The following is a 15,493-nucleotide window of genomic DNA, read 5'->3' on the forward strand; positions in this document are numbered from 1 at the left end:
CCCTCCCAACCTGTTCATGACATTGCAATAGGCAATTTTTAGCTGATTTCCCTGCGATTCTTTTGTAAGAGACGAGTCTTTGCCCTTTGCTGCAAGGCCCCCATCCCCGCCTGGGGAGCGGGCGGGACTTGGAGGGGATGCTGAGCGGCCAGAAGGTCGCCCACCTTGGGCAGAAGTGGCCCCCCAAGCCCCATTTGGCAAGGCTGCCAGGGGGGGGGCATGACGTCCCCAAAGAGTTGCAGGCTGTGGCCGAGCGGTCAGTAGGCTGGGCGCCTGCTGCCCGCCGGCCCACAGGCTGGAGGGCTCAGCTGCCCTTCCGTTTTCTCTCCCTGGGCTGGTCAGGGAGGCCTGGAGTTGGGAGCCCCCCCTTCTGGCAAACTCCCCGCTTCTCCGAGGTTCCCAGCTTTCGCTTGGCGCAGGCGCACCAAGGGGGGCGCAGGGACTGAAGGAGCCCCGAGAAAAATGAGGAGCTTCAGCCAGAGAGGTCTTTAAAACGCTGCCCGAGGCTGCCCACCCAGAAGAAAGCCACCTGCCCCACAGCGGCTTCACACTGGGCACAGGGGCCAGGACGAGGCTGTGCCCAGCAACAGGACCGAGAGGTGGAGCGCAAGGCCTCCAGCCGCAGCTCCGCCCTTGTTCCTAGCCAGCCACCTGGGCCAGGCGGGGCCTTCCCCCTCTGGGCAGTTTGCACTATGGAAAGGATGAAAACCGCAGCAGCAGCAGCAGCAGCTGAGAAATTCTAAAACCGGGACCAAAAGCCATCCATCCCACCCCTGGCCTGTGCCCATCCCAGGCCAGGAGGCAGCTGGCTGAAGGGGCCAGGCAGGGCCACCCCGGATCGCCAGGCCTGGTTTCTGTGCCTCAGCGCCATCCTGAGCGCCTCCTCTCCCCACCCCTGGAGTCTTCCTGGGGAGCAAAAGGCACCTCCAGGGCCCAGAAGCCAGAAGGGGCCGGCCTGTCTCCAGGGCGAGGGAGGGATTCCCGGGGGGGTGGGGGGCAGGTCTCCATGGGGTTATATCTTGTTAACTTCACCCAATGCCCAGCTGGCTCCTCCTGCCCTGAGGGCCTCTCTGGGGGCATTCGAGAAAGTAGACCACATCCTACTTCTTAGTAGGCGAGAAAAAGGTGGAATAGATAGCACCACCACCAGATGGACTCGCAACTGGCTGGCAATCCGTGCTCAACGAGTAGTCCTTAATGGGTCTAAGTCTACCTGGAGGGAAGTAAGCGGTGGGGTGCCACAAGGTTCCCTCTCAGGCCCAGGACTCTTCAATATCTTCATTAACGATGAGGGGATAGAAGGGGAATTTACCAAATCTGCAGATGATACTAAGCTGGCAGGAATAGCTAACACCCAAGAAGGTAGACTGAAGATCCAGATAGATCTTGACAGACTAGAACACTGGGCAGTATCTAATGAAATGAAATTCAATGTAGAGAAAAGGAAAGTCCTACACTTAGGCAAGAAAAACCCAAAGGACACATATAGACTGGGTGAAACCAAGCTCAAAAGCAGGAACTGTGAGAGGGATCTTGGAGTCTTAGTGGACAACTAGCTAAATAGGAGCCAATAGTGTGCAGCAGCAGCCAAAAAAGCTAATGCAACCCTAACTTACAATCGAGATCAAGGGAGGTACTAATACCACTTTGTAAAGCCTTAGTAAGACCACACCTAGAGTACTGCATCCAGTTTTGGTCACCACATTATAAAAAAGATGTTGAGACTCTAGAAAAAGTACAGAGAAGAGCAACCAGGGTGATGAGGGGACTGGAGGCTAAAACATACAATGAACCGTTGCAGGAACTGGGCCTGGCTAGTCTACTGAAGAGAAGGACCAGGGGAGACAGGAGAGCGGCCTTCCATTATTTGAGGGGCTCCCCCAGAGAGGAGGAAGGGGATCAAGCTATTCTCCAAAGCTCCTATAGGCCAGACAAGGAATAATGGATGGAAACTGAACAAGGAGAGATTCAACCTGGAAATAAGGAGAAACTTTCTGACAGGGAGAACCATCAACCCGTGGAAGAGAAGTTGCCCTCGGAGGTTGTGGGAGCTTCATCACTTGAGACTTTAAAGAAGAGACTGGACTGCCCTCTGTCAGAAATGGTGTAGGGTCTTCCGCTTGGGCAGAGGGGGGTTGGACTAGATGACCTACAAGGCCCCTTCCAACTCGGATTATCTGTAAACAAGGATCCTTGGCCTGCAGCTTCCAGCCCTGGTTGTCTCCAGCCCCTGGTCTTCCCAGCAGCTGCGGCAGAGGTGCCCGTCTGGGCCTCAGCCACAGGCCAGGCTCCAAGATCTCCAGACTGTGCTTGTCGGCCATCCAAGAGGCAGGGAAACCGCCCAGGCTGGCGGTTAGGGAGACCGGAGGAGGAGGAGGAGGAGGAGGAAAGGACGTCCTGAAATAGCTGCTGCTGAACTGACCCGACCTTGGGCTCAGCCGGCGGAAGCAGAGCGGGCGGGGGGCGCTTTGGCCAGCAGCCCCAGAGCCACAAGGCTGCCTAAGCCACAGAGAAGCCCCCCCCAGCCCCCTCCCCCGACCCGAAAGGCATGAAGTAAAGGCTCAGCTGCAGCCTCCAACCACCTGGCTGAATCAGAGGGTATTTTGGGTTCCAGAGTGAGGCTCACACCCAAAAAGCCATGGCAACCGGCAGGCACAATGGGCACACCCACCCGCGCCCCACTTTGGGCCAGGGGGAATGGGCCTGGGGAGAGGGAGGGGCATCCGAGGGAGGCTAAGGGGGGATGTCTGAGCTGTTTCCAGAGTTCACGGCTTCCCTCCAGGCGGTCAGGAAGGCTGCTCTGGAGCCCGGTGAGCCAACCCCTCCCTCCCCCCTCCCCCTCCCTCTGGAGCAGAGGGGGAGCCCCCAGGATAGGCCCCCTCCTGCCTTGCTGAGCTGCTATGCAAACAGGGGGGCGTCCTCCCCCCCATGAGAGCACCAATCCCAGAGGGCCGGCCCAAGTGCCCCCACGGCCTCATCTGGGCCTAGGGCTGGCTTCACCCCCTGTGGAGGGGGGGGCTCCTGCATGGCCCAAGGGCAGGAGGACCCCCTGGGGGCCCCTGCTGGGCCGGCAGGGCAGAAGGGAGCCGTGCCCCGGACTGGCAAGCAAGGGCCGTGGAGGGGCCGCCCTGCCAGCCCCCAGCCTCCCCAGCAGGGCCAGGCCCTCCCCACTGATCTGTTTGGGGAGGAGCCCAGAAAGCCCCCCCCCCAGCTTCCCCCCCCAGTGGAGCAGCAGAAGGAACAGACTCTGCCAAGCGACTTGAGGCTGGGCTGGGCACCACCCCCAGGCCGCCCAGTGGACCCGAGGCGCTGCTGCCACCTAGTGGCCCAAAGCCCCTCCACTGGCGGCGGGGGAAGGAGGCGGCTGGCCCTCTCCCCTTTTCCCACCCTGTGGACCCCCAGAGGGCCACTCACTCTGGCACCCATGGGGGGAAGGGGGGGTTGAAGCCCTGCCCTGTTTTCTGGGGAAATGGGAGGATGGCCGGTTCCCAGCCCCGGACGTTTGTTCTGCAGGGAGGGTCGGAGGCCCCAGGAGGAGCGAGAAAGCCTCACCCACCCACCCACCCCGTGGTTTTGAGCAGGAGGGGCTGCCGGGGCCCCTGCAGCTTGCAAGGGCCAGGCCCCGAGAGCGGGGCTGCTTCTCCCCCTCAAAGCAGAACCGAGAGCGGCTCCGCTGACCTGCCTGCCAGCGTCACTTTTTCCAGCTTCCTCAGAATCTCTCTCCCCCTCCACCCCCCACCCCCAATTCAGAGAAAGGGAGGCTTCCCCCTCAGCAGAGCTCCCAACAGCCCTCGGGTGAGCAGGACGCCAATGGGACGGGGGGCACCTCATGGGGGAATCCTGAGGCGGGGGCCTCTCCTGCAGAGCCAGCTGAGGGAACGTGGGCCCCCCCGCCCAGGAAATGGTCTGCTCTAGCCCTCCCTCTCCCCCCCTCCCTCCCTCAGCTGAATCCCCCGGACAAAGGAGGGCCGGGGGGGGGTTGGGACGGGGACAGACCCTCTCTGGGGGATTCCCAGAGCTCCCACGGAGGGCTCTGCCTAGGGGCGGCCATGGGTCTCCCCAGCCGCAGCGCCCTCTGGGCCTTGGGAGAAGAAGGGGCTCTGCCCCACCCCCCCCAGCCGAAAGGGACAAGGGGAACCGGGGAGCAAAGCCTCCATCGATGCAGCCGAAGCCCAAGAGCCGCAGGAGGCAATCATGGCTGCCCGTTTCTGCAGAGCTGCGAGAGAGAAGCTCCGTCTTCCTGCCTCTTGGTCCGGAGATCCGGCCGGGGGGGGGCGGGTCTTCCTTGACCAGAGTTGCGGGGGAGGGATCCCCTTCCACCTTCCCCAGGCAAACCTGCGCTTCCTTGAAAGGCTCTGGGTGCCAATGAGGCTGCGAGAGACGCCACCGAGGCCGGCGGAAGGCAGGACCGGCTTCCTCAGCCAACTTCCTGGGAAGGGGGCTGTTGGGAGTCCCCTGCCCCCTCATGCATGGAAGGCTGCAGGCAGCAGCTGAGGACAGCCACGGGCACCTCTGAGCCAGGCCAGAGGGAGAGGCCCTGCGCCAAACGCCAGGCGGCAGCCCGCTCACCCTTCCGTTGCTGCTCGGGGACAGGTACATGATAAGAGGAGAGCTGGGGGGGGGGAGGACCAGCCATGACTGACGGCCCCAGCAGCCCCCTGGCACAGCTCAGAGCCCTGGGCATGGCGCCCCCCCCACCTGGCGGAGAGGCCCTGCCGAATGCCGGGCAGGAGGGCGGGCAACCCTCCCGGTGGCATCTCCGGAGCAAAGGAAGCTTCTCCACCAAATCCTCACCTGTGCCCTTCCCCACCTCTCCCCCGGTGCACAGGGAGGGGCTCCATCCTGCACCCTGCTTGTTTTCCTTCTGCTGTGGCCCCGAAGTCTCCAGCCGGGGCCCTGCTCCGTCCGCAGCTGGCAAAGGGAGCAGCCACCCTCAGGCCGGGAGGAAAAGCCCCCAGCAAAACCCACCAACCGGCCGTTTTCTGAGTCAGAGGCAAAGGCTCGACTCGCCTGGGCACTCAGGGCGTCCTGGCAGAGCAGAGGGAAACTGTTTACCCTCCGGCCGGCCGGCCGGCCTTTCCTGCCAGGTGACACGCCAGGCACGGCCAGAGAAGCTACTCTCCACTCTGGCGGCGGCGGCGGCTGCACACAAACACCAGGAAGCGGCTCCTTCCAGGCGCCCCACGGCTGGAATCGCCCCCCACACACACACACACTCACCCCCTGGCAGCTGAGCCTCTCTAGCCAGGAGTTGCAGGACCCGGCCCTGCACAAAACCCTCGGCTACCCAGCTCCTTCTGAAAGTCTCAGTCCGGGCGCCTCGCAGGCAGCCTTCCGCAGGCCTTCAGTCACCAACCGGCCCCCAGCGCCAGCAGCTCCTGGAAGGGGTCTGGCTGCCAAGTGTGCCCAGCCAGAAGCCCAGGAGGGGCATCCCAGTTCAACCAGCAGAGACCCAGGGCGCCTCCTGTGCCCTTTGCCCACGGCCTCTGCCAAGGGCTGCCCCAACCGGCTCGGCCTGGCTAGGATGCGGCAGCACCTCCGCCAGCTCCTCTGCCCAGCCAGGGAAGGACTGTTGGCACCTCCCGCTGGGCAGAGGCCTCCAACGTGGGACTCCCAGCAGCCTGCGGGGGGCACTGTGGCTTGTGGGGACAGGGTCCTCCTGGAATCTGCCTGCGCCCCAGCTGAGGGAAGGGGGCTCTCCTCGCCTGTCCCAAAGGGGAGGGGCTGCCTCTGAAGACGGAGGATCCGTGTCGTTCCCCCCGGAGAGCATCTCCTGGCCAGGGAAACCAAGCCGAGGCCCCCAGCCGCCACTCAGGGCCCCCGGGAATGGCCCTACCGGGCGTCTCTGAGAGCCGGGCTGGGCTGGGCTGGGCTGCCAGGGGCTTTTCCACAGGAACTCCCAGCTTTGGGCGGGAGAAGGGAAACGGGGGCTTCCTGCTCACACCCAGAGCCGCCGAGGGAAATTCCAGCAGAGAAATTAAGGCACGCAGGGCCCCTCTTGCCTAGGCCAGAGACCCCCCCATGCTCTCCCCCCAGGTGGGGGGGTGTAGGCACAGCTGCAGGGGCCCCCCAAGCAGCCAGGCCAGGCTCGGGGGTGGGGGGAGACAGCAGCCGGGCCCCAAGGAAATCTGGCACCCCCCTCGTTGCCCTCACGGTATTTGGGGAGAGGCCTGTAGAGGAAAGGGGAGGAGCCGGGAGGCGCTGCCAGAAGCACCTTTTCCAGGGTGTTGGCCTACAATTCCCATCCTCCACAGCCTTTGCAAGGGAGAAGCGCAGCAACACCGGGCAGGTCCGCTCTGGGAAAGGAGTCCCTGGCCAGACGGACTCTGGCCCTGTAAGTAGACGCCTCCCCTTTCTCCCTCTTCCCCAAAGGAAAGGATGTCGTGACGTCCCGCCCCAGCCGGCCCCTCCCTCTCCCCGGAACCCACGTCTTCTATTTTTAATGGTGGCTTTGCCGCCCAACAGATGCAGCAGCCCCGAGGGCCTCCCCTCCCCCGCCCCCCGCGATGCCCACCTGAGCTCAGACACAGCAGGAGGGCAAGGCGGGGGAGCCGGCTAAGGCGGGGGCCGGGGGCCTCGGGGAAGCGAGTGGGGGCCCGCCAGGCTGCCCTCCACAAGTCATGCCGACCCCAGCACTGTCCCTGCCATGTGCCCACGTGGGGGAGAGCAGCCAGGGCAGGGGGCTTTGGCTGGGGCTCCTCCTCCTCCTCCTCCTCCTCCTCCAGCAGCTGCTGCGTCCCTCCCGTCTCCTTGCAGGCGCAGACATTTTCCTCCGGTGCTGCTGCTGCTGCTGCTCCCAGACTCCGCGGAAGCAAATCTGCCAATTCCCCAAACCAGCCAGTTCTGCCTTTTCCATTTTCTTTTCAAACTTTGGATGCTGTTCCTGAAAACCGACTTTCCCCTGCAGGCGGCTGGGTCCTAAGCAGAGGTGGTCTTCGGCAGGTTCTGACCAGTTCTGGGGAGCCGGGAGTGGAAATTTTGCGTAGTTCGGAGAACCGGCCAAGGGCACCTTTGACTGTAGATTTCATAGTATCCTTCCCCTGCCACGCCCACCAAGCCACGCCCACAGATCCGGTAGTGAAAACAATTCGAATCCCACCACTGGTCCTAAGGCAGCCGCCACCCGGGAACGCTCGTTTGGGCCTTGGGTGGGTGGAACAGGGGCTTCAAAGTGGACTGGAATCGCTCCCTTTTTTCTTGCCGTCCCCGGAGGGGGGACTTCTGTGCAGGAGTTACCACCACTCTTACGGGTTTCTGTGGGAAAAGCCGAAAGGTCTGGCGGGGGGCTCAGAGGTGGCGCATACATGTGGAGAGCCAGCAAACCAACACACACACACACACACATGCGGAGGGCAGAAAAGCCACCTGGCTGGAGAGGCACGGGTGCGCAGAGCCCCCTGGTGCCACAGGTCTTACAGACATGCACGTCTCTCTTGCAGTGCCCCCCCCGCCCATTACAAATTAGCTCCCTCTCAGGCTGAGATGCCCCCCCCCCCTTCCCAATGAGCGCCCAACTAAAGGAAGTCAACTGCTCTCAGCTTCAACAAGACAAGACATGGGCTGCCCCCCACCCCTTCAGCAGCCCTGCTCTGATGGCACCAGTCTGAAGGGGAAACTGGCTCCTTTCCAATGGGGGGGGCTTTTGTAAGAGAAGAAACAAGGGCAGCCTTTACGGGGAAACCGGGGGGAGGTGCTTCTCAAAGGCAGAGCAGAATGTGGCACAAATCGAAGAAGCATTCCAGCCAGTCTATGGGAACTGGATAGTTACTTAGGAATTATGAGCTGTCCCCTTAAGGGAATGCATCATAGTAAATGTAGTTAAGGAATCCTGGGAAATGTAGTCCATATCAGTGACCACATCTGTAATCCTGATTGGTCACTAAATTGACCCTCGATGGGTAGGAGGAGTTTCCTCCCTTTTGCCTGAACTCTCTAACTCATGGGAGCTGCTTTCTATCGCTACGAGATGGGTTAGGAGATAACCATCTTTTACTACAAGGCATATACACAAAGAAGAACTTCATCAGAAACGTGAGTTATGAGAATACCTGATGAACCAATAAATGTACTTTGTTTGGAAGTCTTGGTCAGTTATCAATCTGCATCTGTACAGTTTACAAATCCACCTCTGTACAGGATACAGAAAAATAAAAGATGATCTCCTGAGGCCCATCAATATAAAGATTGTTAATTTGGATTTGTGATAAAGCAAAGTAATATTGAAGCCAGGAGTGAATATGCAATGTTAATCTAAACCTGCATGTCTCTCTCTCTCTCTCTCTCTCTCTCTCTCTCTCTCTCTCTCTCTCTCTCTCTCTCTCTCTCTCTCTCTCTGTAAGCATCAGAATTTTTTACATGCTGGTTGGATGGTGGGAGGGGTTGGAATTGCCCCACCATGCTACAAAGAAAGAGAACCAGTAACCCACCCACCCCTTCTTCTTTGTTCAATTTGTCTTCTTGCTATCTCAAAGACTCCATTTGCATAACAAGTAGAGTCAGATATTTCCCAGCTCTCAAAGGAAAACCAAACCTCTGTCTTTAAACCTTCTACAAATGCAGTGAGAGACTCTGAGAAATAATGCCTGTATGTTTGTCGGTAAAACAAAGCTGATCTTCCTTTGCTCCTCTGGCAAAGCAATAAAAAAGTGAGGAAGACTCCCCCAACCCTCCGAGGGTCAATTTAGTGACCAATCAGGATTACTGATGTGGCCACGTCACATGAACTACATTTCCCAGGATACCTTTAACTCCATTTACCATGATGCATTCCCTTAAGGGGACAGCTCGTAATTCCTAAGTAACTATCCAATTCCCATAGACTGGCTGGACAGCACACACACAAAGATGCTTCCTTAATTCCACCCCCACCCACCCCCGGAGGGGTTGTGGATCGTCAAAGAGGCACAAGGAGACCAGCTGGGATAACAGGGCCAGGCTGAAGCCAAGGAGGAGTTTTACACCCACCGCCTCACAAGCCCTGAAGCCCCCACCCCTTCAATGGCTTCGCACCCATTTTCTTAGAAACCCCCAATTTCCAGCCAAACTGCCGCCGGTCAAGACAAACCCCAATGATGGTCCCTTGTCCCTATTACAAGACACCCATGAAAACATTGGCTTCCCTCCGCCTGCACTGGCTCCCTCTCAGGAGCCCTCTGGAAATCGAATGCAAACCGGGGCCCGGTAGAACCACCAGAGCCATAAAGGGAAGAACGGGGGCCCTCGGCATCGATACGGCTGCAGGCCCCACATCCCAAGGGCCCCAGCCCAGCTGTAGGGCAGAGAGCCTGGCCAGGTTTTAGCAGGGGCTTCCCCTGCTTGCCAGGAGGCCGGAGGCCAAGACCAGCCTGTCAGCCCTGCGAGGTAGTCCAGAGAGGAAACCCGAACCGTGAGCTGCAACCGCTGGCTTTATTTTGAGGCTACCGCAGAATCTGGCAACCCTGAAAGTCCTCCTCCCCCCCACTCCCGCCTTTACTTTCCAGGGATTTATGGAGGGGCCCCTTCCTCTCCTCTCTGCTGGGCTCAGACCCTGGACCCCCCTCCCGTCCCCCAAAGTTGTTCTCACGGTCTCTTACAGCCCCCCCAAGTGCTTCTGAGGGAGCAGCCGTTTGTCCATTGCGGGGGAAGAGGTCCTTGGCCAGTTGTCGTTGTCCCTGAGCCAGGAGACCGTGATTCGGGGTATGCGTTCCTCCCCTTCCTCCTGTTCCTCAGGCAAAACCTCGGGCAGCTGCTCAGACCAGAGGCCCCCCCACCCCCACACACTGGGACTGGCCCCGTGGCCTCGTGGCCCTAGGCTCCTCCGGGCTGACCTCCAGCTGGATCCATCAGCTCTCACCTGTCTCCCCTCCCCTCTTTGGCCGCCCCCTTGTGGTGCCATCAGGAGGGTGAGCAAGGGGGTGCATGCAATGGGGAGGCTGGCAGAGCCTTACCTGTCAAGGAAGCCCCTCCTTCGGACTCCAAGGGCACCACAGAGGCTGCCTTCCTAGAAGGGCCAGAGCAAAACAGACAGGAATCAATTGGGGGGAGGGGTCTCCCAAGAATCTCAGGCAGTCAGCAACACAAAGGAAGGCGGGGGGGGGGACAGGAGCCCAAGGCCAGGACTTAATCTCAGTGATTGGGCTTCACCTGCAGCAGCTGAGGGGGGTTTAAAGCCGGGGTGAGCAGTGGTGGCCGCACCCTGGTTAGAATGCGGGACTGCAGGCGGCTTCTGATGCAACTTGGCCGTTCGAATCCCACCAGGCTCAAGGTGGATTCAGCCTCCCGTCCTTCCGAGGTGGGTCAGAGGAGGAGCCAGAGTGTTGGGGCACAAGAGGCTGACTCTGTAAACCGCTCAGAGAGGGCTGGAAAGCGGTGTAAAGCGACATATAAGTCTAAGGGCTATTGCTGCTGCTATAGAGAAGAATTTGGACTACAAGGCCCACCAGTCCAGGCAAGGAGCCCTCGGGATCGATGGATTCTTATCCAAGGGAGGGAGGGGCTCCTAGCTCAGGTCTCTAGGGCTGCCCACCCCCCCTCTGAGCCCTGGTTTTCGTTCTGGGTCTTGTTCCGGGCTCCCCCAGAGGCAGCCAAGGAGCAGCTGTGCAGTTCCCGAGGGGGCCCTTTGGCTAAAGGCTGGCAGAGCTGTAGGGCTCACCCAGCCTCTCCCGGGGCCGTGTCAGGGGAGAGATGGGGAAGGGCACAGCCCACAACCCCCCCCCCCCGCAGCCAGCTTCTTCGGGCCTCCCCGGCTGGCCTATCTGGGCAGCTTTTCCCCCACTCCGCTGCCCATGTTTCCTCACCACAGCCCATCATCCCCGTCCCTGCCCTCGGTGGCCCCAGGGGTCTCTTCACAGACGGGCTGCAAGGGGCAAAATGCCGGAGGGCCCCCGAGATGCCCCCCGTGGTACCCGGAAACCCTGAACCGGCTCAGGGCAAAGGGACGACCGGCAGGAGGCCCTCCGGCCCCGGCAGAGCAAGAGCCGGTGCCCCCTCCCCCCAAGGAGGCCCCTGGGCAGCCCGTGAGTGGGGAGGGGCACGGGGGCGCCCTCCGGGTGGGAAGAAGGCCAGGACCCTCCAGCCCTCGTGGTGGCTGCTGCCCCCCCGTCTCCTGGGCTGGGCCCACAGAGCCAACCAGCCCCTTGTAATGATGGCCACGTTTGTACTGGGAAGCAGGTTGTTTACCCAGTGAGATGTGTTTAAAAGATTAAATATATATATATATATATATTAAAGAAGAAGAACCAACCAGCCTCCTTCCCTCCTTTCTCCAGAGGCGGCCCAGTGGGAGGAAGCGAGATCCTCCAGCCCGGAATCCCCACCTGCTCAGGCCCCCCTCTCCTCCCACCAGCCCCCTCCCCCCATTTCCCAATGGGAGCCAGTCAGGGAGTCTAGCCCTGAACGGAGCCTCACTGCAAGGGTGGGGGGGGGGGTCTCCAGGAGGAGGAGCCCCGGGGCAGAATCAGCTGCCTGCCTTGAACAGGACCAGCTAATCGGGTCGGACCAGAGACCCGGAGTAAGCCAATTCTCCGAAAGGGAGCCAGGTGCGGATCTTGGCTAACCTCGCTCCCCCACTGTGGCAGCCAGCCAGCCAGCCAGCCAGGGCCCCTGTGCCCAGGCCACAAAGGCTTTCCCACCCGGGGCTTTTCATCGAGGCCACGAGTTCCTCGGCTCTGACCCGGGTCCAAAGCCAAAGTGAGCTTAGAAAGGGGAGGAACACCACCACCCCCCGCCCGACCCCAGTCCTCTTTGCAGGAAGGACATAGACTCCCTGTACTCGGCTCAGTCTGGATGGCGGGTGAGCGATTCAAAACACACACGCACACACACGCACGCACAAGGAGGTTTCTCTGAGCGCAGAGGAAGACGGGTTTGGGAGAAACCTGGTGGCTAATGGGAAGCTGTCCTGGATTCTTTACAGTCACCCAGAGGCTGCCGGAGCGGCTCCAGAGGGGCCCGTGGAACAAAAGGCCCCGAAAGGCCAGTTCCTGGCGAGATCCTCAGGCGGGCGGAGAGGCAGGACAAGGAGCCAAGGAGAGACGGCAAGATCGCCCTCCAAGAACTGGCAGAATCCGTTGCTCTTCTGCCGGCCCAGCTGTGCACTGTGACCCTTGGGGGCAGCTGGTCTCCGGGTGCCTCTCGGAGTCAGAAAGCCTCTTTTCCCGCTTCTTTATTCGTGCACCGTGGACAAGAGAGTGGACGAGCCCGTAAGGCCCTGGCCAGCCTGCAACCCCCAAACCAGGAAACCCTCGTGGAGCCTCTGTCTGCGAGGCAGAAGGCAGGCAGGCGGCCCTTCAGGGGACCCGGGCCTTAGAGAGGGAGCCAGCACTCGAAGGCCACCCGGAAGGGCAGCAGGGCTGCCGTGGTCTGGACCAGCTGTGGCCTCTTGAAGGGGCCTTGAGGGCCGCCCCGCAGAGTCTGCTGCCCCCGACCACTTGTGGAGAGACCCCTGGGGTTCCTCCCCTCGTCCAGGAGCAGCGGCAGCTGGTAAACCGCATGACACACACACCCCCACCGCCTCTTGGCCGCAAGTACCCCCCAGGGCTGCCAAGTAAGCCAAGGCCACTGGATGGGCCCAGCCACAGGCTGCTCCTGGGCAGGTTTAACAACCCAGGAGGGGCCTGGCTGAGCCCCCAGCCTGGAGGACCACCGGGCTCATCCCAGAGCAAGTCCCGGGACCATCCTCCGGGCGCTTCCCCTAAACTCCAGGGGGATCTCAGAGGAGTTTTCCTGCCAGGCGCCTACAGTATTCTTCGCAGCGTCCCTGAAGATGTTCCTGGCCTTGATCCTGTCCCAGCAAGGAACAGGGCACCCCAGGAGGCCCACAGCGGAGACACACACACACACACACACACACCGTTGTCGCTCTCGTTGGGAAGGCAGAAGACGACCTCGTGGCCCATCAGGTCTTCCCTGGGATCCAGAATGTGGCCAAGGGGGCCTTTGCCTTCCTCCCAAGGCCTCCTGGGGCACTTCAGCTGCCAGGACCCCCCCGAAAGCCCAGGAGAGCCTTGGGATTGGGGTGCAGAGCTAGCAAACTCCAGGCTGCCCCCAAGGCCCCCCAGACCTTCAGGGAGAGCCTCCCCCTCCCTGGGACCCAGCAGGGCCGTGTGCCCCCCATCCCCTCCCAGGTGGGGGGAGGACGGGCGGGTCACAGCCAGGTGCCTGAGAGGACTGCAGGCTACCTGGAGGGGGAGGAGCAGAGCCACAAAAGGAAAGGGCTCAATTAGGAGGAGGAGGAGGGAGCCAAAATGGACTCTCCCCCCCAGGCTATCCTCCTCCTCCTCCTCCTCCTCCTCCTCCTCCTCCTCCTCCATGCAATGGCAGCCGAGGCTTTTCTTCCTCCCTGCTCTGGTCAGAGGGAGGCTGGGGATAGGAGGGTCCTGTCCCTGGACAGCCGCCTCAGGCAGGGAGGAAGACTCGGAAGACTCGGGGATGCTCCCAGAGAGCCCCCACCTCCTGCAAGACCACTTCGGAGCCTCCTTTCCTGAGATCCGGTGGCGGTTCTCTCCAGGGCGAGCAACGGAAGCCTCCCTCCCCAGGGCACCCACAGCTTCCTCTCCCCCCCCCCCCAGGTGCAACTTTTCTGGGGGGGGGGCAGGCTAAGAGAGCCACTGGCAAAACAGGGGAACTCAGGGGAACAGCCCATCGCAGCCACAAACTTAATTCTACGCGGGGAGACGCACAACATGAACAAGACTTTGGCCTCAAACTCGTCTTTCACAAAAAAGACGGCTAAAGCCCACCTTGACTAGATCCTTGACCAAACCTTGAGGGGAGAGCAACCCCCAAAACGGGAGGCTTCCCCCTCCCCGCAAGGCCAGCCCCCTCCCCACCATTGGCCTCCAGGATGCCTCCTTTCCCAAACGCACAACCTGCGGATTCGTCGTGCTCCGAGATCCGATCCTGTCCAGAGGAGCCAGAAATCGCACACGCTGCCTTGATGGGTTTCAGGGGAGCCGAGCGGAGCTCCGTGGGGCAGGAATCTTGGGGCAAAGAGATCCAGGAGGGTTCAGCTTGGAAGGGAAGCATTGGGAGGGGGGCACAAGCGTGGGGATGCGCTCCGGAAAACCTCCTGGCACATCCAGCAGAGACCAGGACACAAGTACCTCATTTTGCTGTTTGTGTGATGATAACATCACCCCAGTGACAAGAGGGATCCTTATAGAGCCTCCCGTCTCTGGCCAAGATAGAGCCTGGGAGGAACGGCTGGATGTCCCCTGGGAGACCCTTTCTGTGAGAAACCAGGCAGGACGGGCAAAGTCCTAATGGGAGCAAAGGGGGGCACCCCACCAGGGAGGGTCTGTTTCACTACAGCTTCACCCTACAGAAAGCGCCGGAAGAGGCGGGGGGGGGGGTGAGAAGGGAGAAACTCTTGCTGGGGAGGCCAAGGGGCTGGCCAAGAGGACCCCCTCCCTCCAGCCCCATCCTTGTGAACCTCCCAGGAGGGTCCGCGGGGGTCCGGCTAGAGAAGAGGGGAGATGCTACAGGGGGGTGGAATTCAAGGAGGGGCTGGAGAGAAAGGGCGGGGAGGGGGCGGGGGGGACAGCCTACAGGGCTTTTCCACAGACTAGCGGGGGAGAACGTGACACTGAGCAATTCTGTCCTGGGGGAGGCGGCATCAAACGCCTTAGGGTCGCACGGAGAGCCAGGAGAATCCCGAGGAGGGGGGGTAGTCGGGCAGATGGGAAAGGCATTAGGGAGAATCGGGGGGCGGGAGGGGGTCTCGGCCAGCTGAAATGGGGCCCGGCGTGGGACGAGGCTGCAGAAAGGCGAGGCCGACCTGGGCAGCAGCATCGGGGCCGCCCCTCTCTTCTGGGGGCCGGGCGGGGGACCCTCCCGCCCCTCGAAGACCCGCCCTTGGGGTGGGGGTGCGTGCCAAACCGGAGGGTCTCGGGGATGCCGAGGGGAGGGACCGGGGCGCTCGGCCGGGCGAAGGGAGGGACTCGGGGGCGCCTGGGGTTCCACAAGAGGCTGCCGGGAAGGGTCGAGCCTTTCCGGGGAGGGGCGCAACCTGAGGCGGAGGGGACAAGAACGGACCACCGGGGCCGCCTGCTTCGAGGGTCGCCGCGCCGGGCCAGGAGCTGCCCACCCTTCGGCCGAGCGGCGCTGAGGGGCGGCGGGCAGAGGGAACCGGAGCAACCCGGGCAGGAGGAGCCCCACTCCTCGGGTCCCAGAGACCCCTCCTCCCGGCCCCCCCGGCCCGCCGCCCGCCCGCAGACCGCCTCACCGGCTCCGCCGCCGCCGCCGCCGCCGCCGCTCGGCCGCCTCCCGCTCTGCCCGCGACGCAGCCCTGCCGAGGCCGCTGGCCCCGAGCGCCTGACCGACAGCTCGCCTGGCCAACCCGCTCGAGCGCCTCCGAGCGGGTTGGCCAGGAGGGGCGGGGCGAGGTTGGGAGGCGGGCCCTGCAATTGGGGCTGTCGGGGGGGGGGGCTCGGGGAAAGGCGAGCTTGGGCGGGGGAATGGAGGAGCCCCTCCCCTTTCGCTACAACAGCCCTGCGAGGTGGGCCCCAGTCGAAGG

The 15,493-nt window shown here is 61.9% G+C and overlaps 1 protein-coding gene across 3 annotated transcripts in view; it reads right to left on the reverse strand.

Annotated features, from left to right (window-relative positions):
• The window catches only part of GNG7 (G protein subunit gamma 7), a 33,588-nt gene extending 18,298 nt beyond the window's left edge, over nt 1-15,290 (reverse strand). Inside the window, exons 1-2 of one of the 3 annotated variants that reach the window (XM_087922919.1) lie at nt 15,203-15,290; nt 9,927-9,979 (exon numbers count right to left, since the gene is read on the reverse strand). The gene's annotated coding sequence lies outside the window, so the exon portion shown is untranslated. Of the gene's footprint in view, nt 1-9,926; nt 9,980-13,847; nt 13,954-15,202 lie in introns of those variants that run through there. The other 2 variants (XM_087922917.1, XM_087922918.1) reach the window with 2 other exon arrangements.
• Between the last annotated feature and the right edge of the window lie 203 nt (nt 15,291-15,493).

This window comes from Pseudonaja textilis, chromosome 1, assembly GCF_049901715.1.
Source record: "Pseudonaja textilis isolate UNSWEBS1 chromosome 1, rPseTex1.2, whole genome shotgun sequence".
In the NCBI taxonomy this organism is placed as follows: domain Eukaryota; kingdom Metazoa; phylum Chordata; class Lepidosauria; order Squamata; family Elapidae; genus Pseudonaja; species Pseudonaja textilis.